Source organism: Pelodiscus sinensis, chromosome 1, assembly GCF_049634645.1.
Source record: "Pelodiscus sinensis isolate JC-2024 chromosome 1, ASM4963464v1, whole genome shotgun sequence".
Lineage (NCBI taxonomy): Eukaryota > Metazoa > Chordata > Testudines > Trionychidae > Pelodiscus > Pelodiscus sinensis.
In genome coordinates this window covers 237,742,108-237,758,151 of record NC_134711.1, presented here as the reverse complement: position 1 = coordinate 237,758,151, position 16,044 = coordinate 237,742,108, and the positions used below count along the sequence as shown (strand labels likewise).

The window sequence follows — 16,044 nt, the reverse complement described above, 5'->3', positions numbered from 1 at the left end:
ATCCTTCAGCAATTACCTTAAAGGTAGAGCAAGACGGCTAAATGTTACTGTGTGAAAGGTCATACAAAAATAACCGATCGAGACTGATTTTCTTAAAAATTGACTTAAAAAAAAGCCTCAGGGTACATTTTGACCAATATGACTTTGTAAGTAAAATAGGGTTATTTTTTTAGAGAATAGCCCCTATGTAAATCCACCAAAAGTGGTACAAATCTTCATAAAGAACACATGGTTTATGAGGGATGGGGGAGGAGGGCCTTACTGTCAGGCAAAATATTCTGATCTATTTCAGTCAGATGCAAGGGTGAGATCTCCCTACTATGAAATGCCCAGTTAAATTCCAAGAGATTTGCTAATCAGAATAGTCTTTGGGGAAGACAGCTGTGTGTTGGACAATATATTTCCTTGTGTTGGGGAGGGAAAAAAGATCGCTTTACTTGAGACTTGACCATTTGTTAAATGTAGGGCTCCTACAGGGAGGTTTTTGACATGCAACACTGAGAGCTTAAATTTTTAACACGTTCTTGATAGTATTTAAACAGTGAATGTGTTCACACTCTAAGTAAATAAACTGAGGGTAATCCATGCCAGTTCTTTATAAAATAAGACTTGAAACTGATAAATAGCCAGTAAACAGCTAACCCTTTGCCAGAGCTCTGATCGGGTTGAAAGGCACACTTGCTTTGCATGTAATTTGAAGAAAGGTATTGTATCCCACGGAGCTTGGCTTTGACTGAAAGATGGAATTTTATGCTTGCTTTGTGTTCTGAAGACAGGCTTACAGATAAATAGGTCACTGTCTACGAAGCTGCGTTGCTCTAAATTGACTTGTGGCAATATGACCTTAAGTCTGATCTCCTTGCTTTACAAAGATATTGCAGAATTGTGGCTCCTCCTGAAGAAAAGCGCAGGTGTGTCCCACTTTATTTGTTTTCCATTTTTTCCTGCTGACTTAATTGCATAGAAATTATGTATTACCCAGTAACTCTGGCAAATGATAGTATAGAGGAACATGTGATGTGGGATAGAGTAGTAAAGGCAGAAGAAATTGAATTCTTGAATTTTCAGCATGCACAATAGTGTATAAATATACTGTCGGAGTAGTGAGGGATTATGTATATGTAAATCTTCAATGTATCTTTTTAGTCTTAGATGTATTACATAATATATCACATTATGAATTACATTGTTTTGCACTTGTTGCAAGAAACAAGTTTTTGTAGAGATGCATTTAGAACATTATTATGACAATTATAACCACTTATAGCTTGCAGGAAGGAGATGTTATCTTGGAGAGCCATTCTGCTCTCCTTTAGACATCACTGCTTAAGCTGTAATTTTCACTCTGACAAATATTTATTTTGGTTCTGATCTCTATGAAAAGCCCTATGCAATAAGGAAAGGGAAGGGGGAAGAGAGTTTCATTTACAGGGTGCATTTGTCATTCTAAAACTGGAGGCTCAAACAAAAATATATTATTTTTTAAAATTCCTTAATTAAAAAATTTCCACAAAAATTTATTTCTCTGGGAGGTAAATGATACATGGAGACATTGTTGGCTATAAATAGTGCAGCTGCAATTCACTGCAAAACTGAAAAGCATGTTTTGTGGAAATAGTGACATCCATAAATTGCTTCCTTATTCTGCTTGTTCAATTCACATGTCCAGTTCTGCTTTCTATTATTTGGTATGCATGATTGTTGTTGAGGAATACCAGAGAGAAGGGCTGTAACTTGCTGGGCTGGCATTTACATTCCAGAGTTGCTGCTTTTGAAACGTCATTATTTAAATGAAACTGGTATGCATAAGGGGTGGCTTCTCGGTTTAGAATAATTAATTAAATTATCCATGTGTGAGCTTCTGCTGCACTGTGTTCATCAGTATCCATTCCTATTACTGCACCGGGTATGGAGGAACATACTACAAGGCACACTGCATAGGAAGGAAGGAAGAAATATTTAAAGGTAAGACTAGAAGAATTAAGAGTCTGGGAGGATTAATCGTGAGGTGGAACTTTTGGTATTTGTGTGTGTTGGGGGGAGTTGTCTCTAAGAACTGGCTGTATATTTAGGATGTAGATTTTATGTGGATTAAGATAATTTTATGAACTGTAGCTATCCAGCCCAGCCTTCACAGTGGTGTATACATTTAAATCTATGCATTTGAATTAAGTGCTAAATAATGGCACGAGTTTCTGCACATCATCACTGAGCTCCCTCCTTCATTAGGGCTTGCTTAAAGTTGGACAAAATGTAAACATGTTAGCAGGCAGCTTTGACTAGCACTTTCCAGGGCTCTGTATTGATCTCAGATGTGCAGCAACATATTGTGAGCTTCTTCATTATGGCCCAGATCATCCCTCCCTGAGATCCATGTGGGATGGGATCATTCCACAGATAGCTGGAAGGAAAGGGAAGCTGTCTCCATGGCACCTTATGGAAGGAGCTCTGGGACCCAGGGTCTGTGAAGGGGAGCAATGAAGATTAAGCAGGCTTGGACAGGATTGGGGGGAGAGGCATATTGACCTCTTTTACTTGTGAGTAAAGTTAAAATGCAGAGGGGGGCCATGTTGTTTTCCCTGGTAGCAAGGCAATGGAGGGAGCACAATGACATGAGCGGATGGAGCAGAAGGTTTGTCGGGAGATTAAGGCACTAGGTTTCAGGAAAATTGGATGTAATTCCCTGCTTTGCCTACAGCTTTAATGTGTGGGTTTGGGGAAGTCTCTGTTAAATAAATTAGTATTTAATGCAGTTCTTCGGGGGGGGGGGCGGGAGATGTTGTGAGGATAACAGTAAAACTTGTGAAGCGTTCAGATGCTATAATAGTGGGGACCATATCAGACCCTTAGATAGGACCAAGGGGCAGGCTGCCTGAGATTAGAGTTGCAGCCTCCTGCATCTCCTTTGAGAGCCAGGCAGATAATTTATTACGGGGCCCTCTCTCATAGCCAGACAGCATGAAGGGATCTAGGCCAGGAGAGAGACTACATTCCTATGTACCTGAAATTAGTATAAAGCCCTAGAAGCTGTAGGTAAGGCAAAGCCGACAGCAAGGGGTAACTGGGAATAAAAATGGATATGTTCCAGTTACTGGTACATGCCACAGAACATAGACCACATGTTGAAGAGTGGAGACTGAATCATTCTCTTCTGCTAGAGCTCAGCATTTTGAGTGAACTAGGGGCTTTATCATAGAGAGAAAACAAAGCAGAACAAAACATTTCTCTTTCTTTGAGTGAGAGATTCAGTAGAGTGAGGGGTGGCCTGGTCATGGTCAGAGCCCTCATATTGTAGTTATGTGGAATTTGTCATCCCTCTGGGAGGGCCTGCCTGGTGAAGATGCTGCTAAGCCATGAGCGCTTAATGTGAGGACGCAACCCCAGAGAGTCATGAACAGACTTCAGAAAACAATTTGTTTACTAGTTTTCTTTCAGAAATATTTTCTGAACTTATCTGATTGTGACATTTTGAATATTTTCTCTTTCTTTGCTTTTTCAAAATAAATCTTCATTTGCTTTATCTAGGTCTACACCACACGCTTCTATTGTTTTTTCTTCCATTTGTTGTATTGATGTTTTTAATCTTTAAGGTAATTAAGGCAGATTTAGATTATTTAATTTTACTATATCTTATTAATGTATTTTTGTACAGTTTTGTAGGAAAAAATACCTGTCATTTAGGTTGCACACATGATTTATATCTGTTGTTTGTATTTAACAGACTACTGCTTTTTCATGTTTTTTTCTTAATCCAGGAGCATGAGTGATTTTGTTCAGGTGTTTTAATTTGAGTTTAAATGGTTTAGCAATTTTCAGTAGGGAAAGAGAATAGAAAACCAATGCATCTGCTGTTGTAAATAAGGATGTACTTCGTTTTTTTAACCTCATACCTTAGCTGCAATGTTGTTGGAACTTGAAATTTGGCAGGGAACTAATCCCTTGGGATTTTCCATCAGAAAATCATCCCAACAGAAAATTCCTGACCAGTTCTGATAATCTTTACCATGTGTGCCTTCTGAGGCCACCTAGCAGCTGAGATCCTCCTAGGCACCCAACCCAGCAAGTTGCTTAAGGAAGCTGGACAAGGAGTTTTCAGGAATTTTGAAACTTGCCTTCCCCGCCACAACTGGCCCTGCAAAACTTGATGCTGTCTTTCAGGGCATGCTTGGAAGGAATGTGTTTTCCCGTTGTTTTTCTTGAGGAAAGGAGTGTTGATGCTGGGCATATTTAACAAGGAAATAGTGTTGGGGTGTTAGTCTGGAAAAGAACATTTTGAGCATATTTTTAAAGGTAAACTGTGTAATTACCTCAAGTTTCAGAGACCGATGTGGTGGGGTTTTTTTGTTTGTTTAAATCTCAGTACAACAAACCCCTATCATTTGATAAGGCTCTTCTCAAATCTTAATACAATAGTAGTTGAGGTACTAGAATTTTCTTTTCATTCTCATTTTAGTCAGAAAGCAGAAATTAAGACTCAAACAAAGTTTGAGTCTTAAATCTGATGACAGACAGTGAGTTAGAAAAGTGTAATATTCCATTCAATCCACATTGGCCTGTTTGATAAAGTACTAAATCAGACACATTTAGGTCACATTACATTTTTCTCATTTAAGCACTTGGAACAATCTTCTGTTTAGTCCATCATGCTTTTTCTAGGAACATGTCCCTCTTGCTTCTCTAGACATGTATTTGTCATATGTGACTGTCAAATACAATTATAAAGTCACTAGTGTATTTAGAATAATAAGCTGAGACAGCTAAAATTAGAATGAACACTTCAGGAATGATTTTACTACTATATGCTGTGTATGTGCATATACACTGTAATAATTGTTTAAAAAATTGTCTGTTTCTTTAATGTTTCAGCTTTTATTAACTAATTTTGGGATGGAAGTCCTGAGAAATCTGAAGTTATAGTACGGATGTAGATAACTGACTATGAGGTCTACATAATCAATGTTTCCTCTCTCCCAACCATTCAAGGAGAATGAATGAATGAATGATTTCTAATCTCTTGATATGCAATTTCTTTTTGCTTCAAACCTGCATCTTTCATGAATCGGTTTCACTATGCTGGATTGTTGTGAAGGTTTTGAGCACAGGTCTGTCTCTGACATACTGCAGCTACTATACATGATGATGTACGTTTGACTTCATAATACTCTATGAAATGATCAAGAATTCCTGCTGTCATCTCACGTTTGCAGTAACTACCATTACTTGGAACAGCAGAGGGAGCATCTGAAAGTGTCTTCAAGAACAGTCATATAAGGTCAGACCAAAGGTCCACCTAGACATCTTATCTTCCAACATTAGCCAATGCCAGATGCAGCAGAGAATGAACTGAACAGATAATCATTGAGTGATCCATCCCCTGTCACTCATTCCTAGCTTCTGACCGACACTAGGGATATTATTCCTGTCCATCCTGGCTGATAACTATTGATGGACATTTCTTCCCATGAATTTTATTAAGCCGTGGCCTTCACAACATCCTTTGGCAAGGAGTTCCACAGGTTGACTTATTTCTGTGAAGAAATGCTTCTTTTAAACCCCCCCCCACACACACACACAACCCTGTTCCCTGTTAAGTTCATTGGGTGACCCCTAATTCTTATGATATTGGAACAAGCGAATAACTTGTCTTTTAGTGTCTTGATACCAGTCATAATTTTATAGACATCTAGCATATCTCCTCTTTTCCAAGCTGAAAACTCCCAGTCTTATTAATCTCTCCTCATATGGCATTCATTCCAAGCCCCTGATAATTTTTGTTGCCCTTTTCTGAACTTCTTCCAATGCCAGGAGATCTTTTTTGAGATGAGGTGATCACATCTGCTCTAGGAATGTAAAATTGTGGATCCTAAGGAAAAGAGAAATCCTGACTCAAATAGCGCTTCAAAGGTGCAACACCCACTTGCCTGGAGATGAAAGCATTTAGTGAAGCTAATGCTCCAGTATTTGGTGCTCAGTGTCACAAAGAAAAACAGTAAAACATAGACAAGCATTTTTAAAATGGTTTTAATGCTAATTTCAAGTGTTAGTATTAGAAACCCTTAGAGAATCATTTGGAAGAATCCAAAACTTGAGTTGGCTACTGACACTATCAAGACATTTCATCACTGGAAATATCAAAACAGTGAGTGTCTGACTTGCTGCCTTGGGTGCTGCTGTACTGGCGCACCTCCATCAAAATGCACGTCAGCAAATTGTTTGCAAGAATGATCAGTGAGTAATCTCCTTGTACAAAAGATGACTATGATGATGCTGTGCATGTTTCTTGCCAAAGCCTACATTTATGATTTTAATGAAGAATCAGATGAAGAGTTCTTTTTAGAAAAATGCCTTGTGCTCATGGGACAGGAAGCCCTAGATAGTGTGAGCAGAGCAGGTGGAGTAGTCTGCCACTGTGCTGTCTTTTTTTTCTTCTTCTTCTTCATTACATGCATTACAAGTGCTTGCCCCTGGAATGTGGTTTTATTGCTGGTACAGTTGTTTTTAGGAATTAAGCTGTGTGTTTAACATATGGACTCAACTGGTTCTCCTGCTCTTCTCTGAGGGAGGACAAATTAACAAGAATTTAAATCTCCCATTTGGTGGGAATTGTTTAAATGATATAACTGAAGCTTAGTGTCTCGTTGGCTGCTAGGTCTGGAGTGGAAGGGTAAGTGTTTGGTTCATTTTAGTGTTTAGTCACTAAGAGCATTAACACTTTATCTTCAATCTTCCTATCTTCGTTGCTTACCTAATATGCTGAAGTTACTGCTGTTGCTGCTCAGCAGAACGACTGTCAGTGCTGTCTCTCGAGATCACCCTTCCCTTTAGAGAGATCTGCATTTCAATGAGGATGTTAAAAGGATGACATTTTTTAAAACAAGGTTACATAATAATGTATGTTATATATGGATTAAAAATAAACTTGAACATCATATAGCTGAATGAATATTGAGCTATTCAGGTTTGCTTTTAAAATTGTTAAAAAACTAAAAGAATACATAAAGGGAGGTCCACCCCCTGTGCTGATCTGCAGAGGATATGATCTTGTTGAAGCCCCATCTATAGAGCCCAGCTCTTTAGCTAAACATATAGCAGTCTGTGCTTTTAGCTATGAAGGTCTGCAGGTCCCCAATGTGTGGGGGTGGGAAGCGAGTGCTTAGGGAAGAGAAGAAGGTAGGCTGCAGTATAACTGCACATGCCATAATACTATCTCACAGCAATGAAGATGATGAAAATTCCATATTCTGTTGAAATGGGAATCCAGAACTTGGGTGGCCATAATGTAATTGCCCAAATTACAGCTCATCCAATGCACAAGGACTAGCACCCCCATGCTTTGAAAAGTGTCACACAGTTTTTACTGACCAAAAGTAGTCCTGTAAAAGCTGTTGAAGCAGTAAAGCAATCACCATGCTCAAGCTTATAAGGGAAGGAATGGCACTTACTGAATTCCCAATACCACTTCGTCTAGCAACCTGGGTTTACTTTCTTTCCAAAATTGACAGGACAAGACAAGACTTAGATTAGCTTGTACAATTTTACAAGATTACTGCCCCCAGTAGCAGGCCGTTTCACCCTTCATAAAGTACATCCTTCCCTTCTGTTATCAGGCCTTTAATTGTATACTTCTAAACCAGTGGTCACCAACCAGTAGATTGGGATCTACAGGTAGATCTTGGAGCCTCTGACAGGTGATCTTGATTGGTTTGGCTGAGAGGCTATCAAGTGCAGCACTTCAGCTGCTCCTCTCCCTCTTCCCCCCCCCCCCCTTCTCCCCCCGCCTTGAGCATCTCCTACCCTTTGCCTTGGAGCTGTTTTCCTCTCCCACCCTGTAGTGTAGTCTATCTCCACAGAGGGGAGCACAACAGGGTTTGGGATGGAGGGAGTTTTCTGGCTGCTTTTGAGAGTGGTGCAGGGCCAGGGCAGGGGTGAGCTTGCCGTAGCCCCACTGCAGCACCACACAGGAGCCACCTGTGGGAAACAGTATCCAGCTGTAGCCTGCATCCTGAATCTCTGTCCCAGGTATGAACTCCCTCCTACACCCCAAGCCCCTGCCTTAGCCCTCTTAGACCCAAACTCCCTTACAGAGCTTGTACCCTGAACCCCCACCCCCACCCCAACTCCCTGCCCCAGGCTCAGCTCAGAACCTTCTCACCTTCCAAATCCCTTAGCCCAGGACTGGAGCCTGTGCCCCAATCCTCTGTCCCTGCCTGATGAAAGGGCGGAAGAATGGAGCGAGCAGGGGCAGGGCCTTGGAGAAGGAGCACAGAGGAAAGGGGACAAAGGTATTTGGGTTTGAGGTAGATCCTGGATTACACTTAAATTCGAAAAGTGATCTTGTACTTTAAAAGGTTGGCGATCACTGCTCTAAACTCTTAAGTGGCTAAAGGACCTACTGCTGGGGCTGGGGAGAGACACACATGGGGAAGTTGCAGCGTGAGCTCACCCTGCAGGGGTGGGCAGTTCTTTTCCCACAAGTTTGGCTGGGCTTGGCTTCCCCCTCTGGGTATTTCAACTTGGCCTCCGGCACACACAGTACCACACTAATTCAGTGTGAACGAGTGGTGCTGTGACCCTGTGCATCAGGTGTCAGTGCCATTCGACACTCAAGGTCCCTGCATCAAAAGCCAAGTTGAGATGCCCAAAGCAAGAAGCCAGGCCCAGTCAGCTCCAAGGGACATGATTTTCTTGAACCGTGATGGGTTTTGGGGGTCAAAGCAGGACGGTTCTCTGAAACCCAGCCTGTTCGGAGGGATGAAATTGTGATGTTTCTTAATGTGAAATACATTAGAATCTATATATCCAATATGCCAATATTCAGGGTAGGATTAATAGCATGGAAGTGACGTTTTTGGAGAAAATTATTCAAAACTCAGAATGTTACGATCTGTTTTATTCATCGTGGCTCTAAGAGGAACCTGTCTCTCCTGAATGGGTGGAGAAATATGAGCTGTCTCCTAACAGTAAGCCTCAATCAATTGTCTAGTTTCAAAAATAAGACTTTAAATATTTAAATGATTCAGCTATGCATCAGACACCTAATGCTGAATTTGCACTGACAAGGCTATTTGTTTTCCTTTGAAGCTGGAGTTTAAAGATACTTATTTTCAGGTATATAATCTTGCTAATTTGATGGAATGTTCAGGAAGATGAAGCATTGTTTTTAAGCGTACATGCCATAACCTGACTTCAGTGTAGCAGAAACAATCTATTTCTGACGGTGCAGTTTTATATAACTTACTGCTTTCTTTCTCATGGCACTTCACACACTACTTCCAATGGAAAAGTCACATTATGGTAAAAGTCTTGGGGAATTGGTTATTTAGTTGCTTGTCCAACAATAGAATTGTAGATTTCAGTGGAACTAGAGGTACTGACTAATTGATTTGTAGATTTGGTGACAGTTTGGAAGAAAAAAAAAAGTGGTTTGTGTTGAATCCAATCCAAAAGGTTTATCGGTTTTTGCTGAATCAAAGTTCATTTCAGGTCTCTTCCATAGCAGGGATTTGAAAATGGGTTTCGCACATACTTAATGTGTGTCCTAACCAATGGGCTACATGTTATGCAAGGACTTGGGGGGGCAGCATTACCACCTCTTCCTTTGGCCATTTAGGAATTACCAAAACTGAGACACACACACAAATTAGTTTTGGTTGACAAAAACTGCATTTATTCATTACATAATACATTCATCCTAAAAATTTTGCCCAGCTCCAAGTGTAACTGAATGTTAATTGAATAAAAGTTCATTTCTATTGAATAAATTGTGGACTGCTGATCAGGTTAATACTAAAACTGTGAAACAGTTCAACATGGTACCAAAGAGCACACAGTTACACCAGGAATGGTCAAGGGTTAAAAGAGAAACTTCTGATGCATATGGGCCTAATGGTTCAAAAGAACTTCTTAAGAACATAAGAAAGGGCCATACAGGGTCAGATCAAAGGTCCATCTAGCCCAGTATCCTGTCTGCTGAAAGTGACCAATAATACTGATAGAAATGTAGCCGTGTTAGTCTGGGGTAGTTGAAGCAAAATGCAGGACAATGTAGCACTTTAAAGACTAACAAGATGGTTTATTAGATGATGAGCTTTCGTGGGCCAGACCCACTTCCTCAGATCAAATAGTGGAAGAAAGTAGTCACAACCATATATACCAAAGGATACAATTAAAAAAAAAAAATGAACAAATATGAAAAGGACAAATCACATTGCAGAACAGAAGGGGGATGCGGGGGGGTGGGAAGGGGGAGGAAGGAAGGTAAGTGTCTGTGAATTGCTGATATTAAAGGTAGGGAGAGTGGGATGTTTGTGAGTTAATGGTATTACAGGTGATAATTGGGGAAACTGTCTTGGTAATGGGTGAGAAAGTTCAAAGTCTTGTTAAGTCCTTGGTGATAAGTGTCGAATTTTAACATGAATGACAGTTCAGAGGATTCCCTTTCAAGTGCAGATGTAAAAGGTCTTTGTAGCAGAATGCAGGTGGCTAAGTCATTTAGAGAGTGTCCTTTCTGGTTAAAGTGGCAAGAAACTGTTTTCTCTTTGTGATCTTGTCTGATATCTGTTTTGTGGGCATTAATCCTTTGGCGAAGTGTCTGAGATGTTTGTCCAATGTACATAGCAGACGGACACTTTCGGCACATGATAGCATAGATTATATTTCTGGATGCGCAGGAATATGTGTTCTTGATCTTATAACTTACTTGGTTAGGTCCAATAATGGTATCAGCAGAATGAGTATGTGGACAAAGCTGGCAACGGGGTTTGTTGCAAGGGAAGGTACCAGGGTTGGTATTAGTGTGGTATGTCCTGTGGTGGTTGGTAAGAATCATCTTGAGGTTAGGTGGTTGTCTATATGAGACTATGGGTCTGTCTCCCAGAGCCTCTTTGAGTATGGTATCCTGTTCCAATATAGGCTGTAGTTTATTGATAATGTGTTGGACAGGTCAGAACAGGAAATAGTCAAGCAGTCCCTCTCCCATCACCCATTACCAGCCTCTTTGAGGCTAGGGACACCATTGCTACCCATCCTGGCTAATAGCCATTGATGGATTTAATCTCTGTGAATGTATCTAGTTCTTTCTTGAACCCTGTTAAAGTCCTGGTCTTCACAACCTCCTCTGGCAATGAGTTCCACAGGCCAATCATGCACTGTGTAAAGGAAAACTTCCTTGTTTTTCTTTTAAAGCTGCTGCCTATTCATTTCATTTGGGGACCCCTAGTACTTATATTATGGGAACAAGTAAATAATTTTCCTTATTCGCTTTTTCCACATCAGTCATGATTTTATATACCTTTATCATATCTCCCTTTAAAAGAATGCATTTAGTTTCTCTGCAATGACTTTATAATCTTTGAGTACACCGTTGGCATCTCGATTGTCCAGGAGCCCCACTGGTTGTTTAGCAGGCTTCTTGCTTCTGATATACTTAAAAAACATTTTGCTATTCCTTTTTTTTTTTTTTTTTTTTTTTTTTTTTGGGCTATCTGTTTTTCAAGCTCCTTTTTGGCTTTTCTTATTATTTTTATACTTAATTGACAGGGTTTATGGTCCTTTCTATTTTCCTCACTAAGATTTAACTTCCACTTTTTAAATGATGCCTTTTTATCTCTCAGGCTATGGTTACACTGCTGTTTTTGTGCAGAAGAGGGTATGCAAATCACGCTCGCATTTGCATATTTTCTTCTGTGTCTTTTTGTGGAAGAGGTTTTGCTGATAAAATGCCCCATGTAGATAGGGCCATTTGTTGGAAAAATCCCTCTTTCGCAAGATCATTTGTTCCTCAAAAATCGAGCTTTTACAGGATCTTGCAAAAGAGGGTTTTTTTTCCGACAAATGACCCCGTCTGCACGGGGCTTTTTATTGGCAAAACCTCTTCTACAAAAAGAATCGGAAGAAGATATGCAAATGCGAGTGCAATTTACATATCCTCTTCTGGGGAAAAAAAGAAGGCAGTGTATCCGTAGCCTCACTGTTTATTTTACTTGGTTGTTAAGCCACAGTGGCACTTCTTTGGTTCTCTTACTATGTTTTTAATTTGGGATATATATTTAAATTGGGCCTCAACTATGGGGTCTTTGAAAAGTTTCTATGCAGCTGGCAGGGCTTTTACTTTTGTCACTGTACCTTTTAATTTCTGTTTAACTAACTTCCTCATTTTTGTGTAGTTTCCCTTTCTGAAATTAAATGCTACAGTGTTAGGCTTCTGAGGTGTTTTTCCCACCACAGGGATGTTACATTTTCTTAACTTGCTTTATTTGTGGAGCTAACAAATATCAAGACCTGCAAAGAGAATTTCTGAAATGAGCAATAGTCTGTTTCGGTTTAAAAAAACAAAAACAAAAAACACACCACCAGATTTTAGGAGAGAGTTCCCTCAGTGTCTTAACTGGTTAATTGGATCTAGTCCCCCACTTTCAAGACAACACAAAGAAATTGATTAATGGTGATGTGGGTGGGGGGGGAACAGCTGGAGATTCAGTTTTTTTCTTTTTTTTTCTTTTAGTTTTAAAGAGAGAAAAGTCAACCCAAAATATTGACAGTTTTTTCAATTATTATAGAAGGATCATAATGGTATCCACAGAGTTGTGTGTAAGAACCTGTATGTTTTAAAAAAAAAATCAAGCAGAATCAAGTTGGCTTTCAAGTCCATATATAGTAAAATACCACAGTATAGTGCTACTGACTCCAAAGAGCCTGATCCAATTCCCTTTCAATCGGAATACTATCTGACCCTAAATAAGGGAAAACAGCTTGTGTAAGATTATCTAAAGAGCCATTTATAGTCTCTCCTCCTTGTTCAGTTGTGTTGTAAGAAAAGATTTTGCTTTCTCATATTAAAGTTGAACTTTCTCTTATCTGCAAAGAATCTGAGCTTGCTTTATTTTAGTACAAAGGCCTCTGTACTTTTTCACAAATTTGACACTATCAACTTGGGATTGAATAAAGATATTAACTGGTTAATGCACTACAATAGCAAATTCCCCAACCTTTAATATTCTCATTTACACATCAAAAGCTATGAATGGGACACATACAGCTTGACTCAATTAGCATCATGTAACACTGGTCCTATAACTGACAGGTAGCTGCTTTTAAATATTTTGTATACTCCAACTCATCTGATGAAGTGGGTTTTACCCTCGAAAGCCCATGATATAATTCTATTTGTTGGACTCCGAAGTGCTACAGAACTTCTCGTTGTTTTTAAAGTTACAGACTAACACGGCTACTCTCAGATGAATTCTGAGGTAAACATCCTTAATTCTTTTTTCAAATCTTCATTGTTCTAGCTACAGGTGGGAATATGTAAAGGTTTTTAATTCTGCTACAAATGATCTTTGCTTCCACACTTCATTCGTAACAGACGCCTAGGTTTCGATAGGCCTAAATGTCTAGGGATAGTTTTCCAAAAGCATTTAGTGCTGGAAATGAGGGCATGATTTTCAAGATGTCAGACCTTGTTTAGGCATCTACTTGAAGTAGTCAAACCTTCAAATGAGTTCAGCACACAACAGGTCCCATTTCACCCAACATCTGAGTGCACTAGGAGCTATTGGGTGCTGACCTCATTTGAAAATCTGGTCTCTACCTCACTTCCCTTGCCTACCTTTTTTTAACAATATGGGAAAGACTGGGTTGCTAAATATCCCTTCTGTGATGTAATTTTCCACTTCCTGATCCCTTTGATAAACTTATGTTTATCCTTTGCAGGATTAACTTTTGCAGAAGCATATGTTTTTGAAAATCAGTGGGCACTATAAGGGCTGTGTTATGACAGCAGGGAGTGCATTCAGCACTTTTGATTATATTCAGTCACCCAGTCAGTTCTGTATTTAGTGGCTTCTGAAATATAGGCTTAGCAAATAAATATCTAGAATTAGGGATCTGATCTACAGCCCAGAGCTACTCTAAAGCTGATTCTTTTGACAATCTCTATCATCACTGCTTTTTGAATTTATAGGTATTATAGCTAGATGGAATGTATCATGGCGAGACCTCTCGTTGCTGTAAAAATCTATGAGCTGAACAACTGGGTGTTTCTTTTTACATCCCATACCATTTTAATTAACATGAAAATAAGACAAAAGCTCTTGGACTCCCTTGCAAGACTAGGATTGATGCTGTATTTGTAGTGGGAAAGTACCTGACCATCTGGATAAGATCTCCAGAAGTGAAATCCTGGGCCCTTTGCAGTCTCTGGGACTATGATAAAATGTCGGGGGACATGTCCCCCGACATTTTATCATATTTTATGTGTTTGGTCTCCTGCTGGAATAGATCTTTGGAGCAGAGCTTTTATGCTAATTGGCGAAACCATGGATGTTACTGGGTAGTAGCAAAAATCTAGTTCCTATGCTAATAGCTCAGGCTTGGTCCTGTTGCTGTACCGAAAACCTGAGGCAGTTTGTGGAGGTAGAATTTTGACATGATGATATTCATTTTTATTACTACTTTGCACTGCTAAATGACTTCACATTTGTAACTCTGTCCTTCTAGTGAGAGGAGCTTTGTGTTCTTTTTCTTTTAAATGGGAAGGAAGTGCTGCAGTGTAGTTTATCTGCAGTTCTTCTGTTTTAATCTAAGCCAGTTAGACTGATATTTTCAGGTTGTTTTGCGCTAGGTTTTTTTTGTTTGTTTTTTATTTATTTTTTTTTAAATAATTTGCAAAACTGTGGGACAGGATTGCGCTTTTCAATGTAAAATGGGAAGAGCTGTGATTTGCTACTCTACAGAGGACAGTTTTCTATTTTTACCCATATAATAATCTATAATACAGTCTGTGGTAGTCCTCTAATCTAAAGTGCTTTGAACTATTCATCATAGATTTCTGTCTAACTTTGCCTTTGCTTTCTGTTGCATTTAGGCCTCCATTCTGGTGGCTTATTACAGTGTTTTCACAGGAGGGTGTAGATGCATCAGGAAGGCCTGACAAAACATTTAAAATAACGTCAGATTACCCATTCAAACAATTGTCTAAATCAGTTCCTTTTGGCCTTTTCCATTTTAGAACACCCATTTCACTTATCAATATGGAATGGACATGGCAGTTATAACCCCAAGTGTCAAACTTACTACAAAAATCTTTCTTCATAATTCAGTTTTAGACATTTTCTGTCTTTTTACCAATAGTGAGGCTTGTCTTGGTCATTCATAGAACTGTGCTCTAGCACATCTGTGCAAGAATCGATGGATTTTTTTTTTGGCTTTATAATGCTTTCCACCTGAAGAGCTCAGTGTACAGAAACATTATTTTCCAAAACACCCACAAGAAGTACAGTAGGTAAGTATTATCATTTTATAGATGAGGTTGCTGCAATACAAAGAGGATGTGTGACCTTGGGAAATTCACAGTGCACATGTAGCAGAGGCAAGAATAGAAACAAGACAGGCTGATACAGTCCTATGATTTAACCACAAGACCATCCTTCCTCCTATGGCCTGGTATTTCTTGAGATGCCCTTTCTTAAGTTGTTGGTCCTCTGTTTTAAAGGGACTTTTTTATTTTTGCTTCATTCATTTTTCACTGATATGCTTTAAAATCCACTGTGAGGCTTCTGAAAATTGACTTCAGTGAGTTACTAAAAATTGTCTCCATTTTTTAACTTTGTTATAAAAAGTTAGTTCATTAATACCATTTCATTCTTGCCTTACAAATACTGGTCCCAATTCAGCACCCTTGTTCCTGCCTTTAGTCCTACTGATGTCAGGAGGGATACTGGCATGAGGATGAACCAATGGGAAGGATCATGCCCACCGTAACTATTCTGTCTACAGTTTGGGTATTTTATAGGCATTTTCCTTTTTATCAAAACATCTATTCTGAATTTTTGGCCTCCAGTTTAGGTTTCTTTCCATTTAAAGAGATAATTTAAAGATTTTTACTACGCTTAATATGAATTGAATTTAAACGTTTGTGTATGCTATGTAACTTGACTGAATCTTTCTAGTGCAGGAGAACCAGAAAAGGAAACTGACTAGACACAAACTAAAAATGATTGAAATAGAAGTTTCAGGGGGTAGCTGAGTTAGTCTGTACAGGATAAA

General features: G+C 39.3%; 1 protein-coding gene across 16 annotated transcripts in view; it reads left to right on the top strand.

Annotated features, from left to right (window-relative positions):
* MCF2L (MCF.2 cell line derived transforming sequence like) overlaps positions 1-16,044 on the top strand; it is a 248,239-nt gene that overhangs the window by 114,448 nt on the left and 117,747 nt on the right. The window contains exon 1 of one of the 16 annotated variants that reach the window (XM_075917712.1): positions 1,706-1,965. The exons of the other annotated variants lie outside the window; for them this stretch is intronic. The gene's annotated coding sequence lies outside the window, so the exon portion shown is untranslated. Of the gene's footprint in view, positions 1-1,705; positions 1,966-16,044 lie in introns of those variants that run through there. 16 annotated transcript variants of the gene reach the window in all.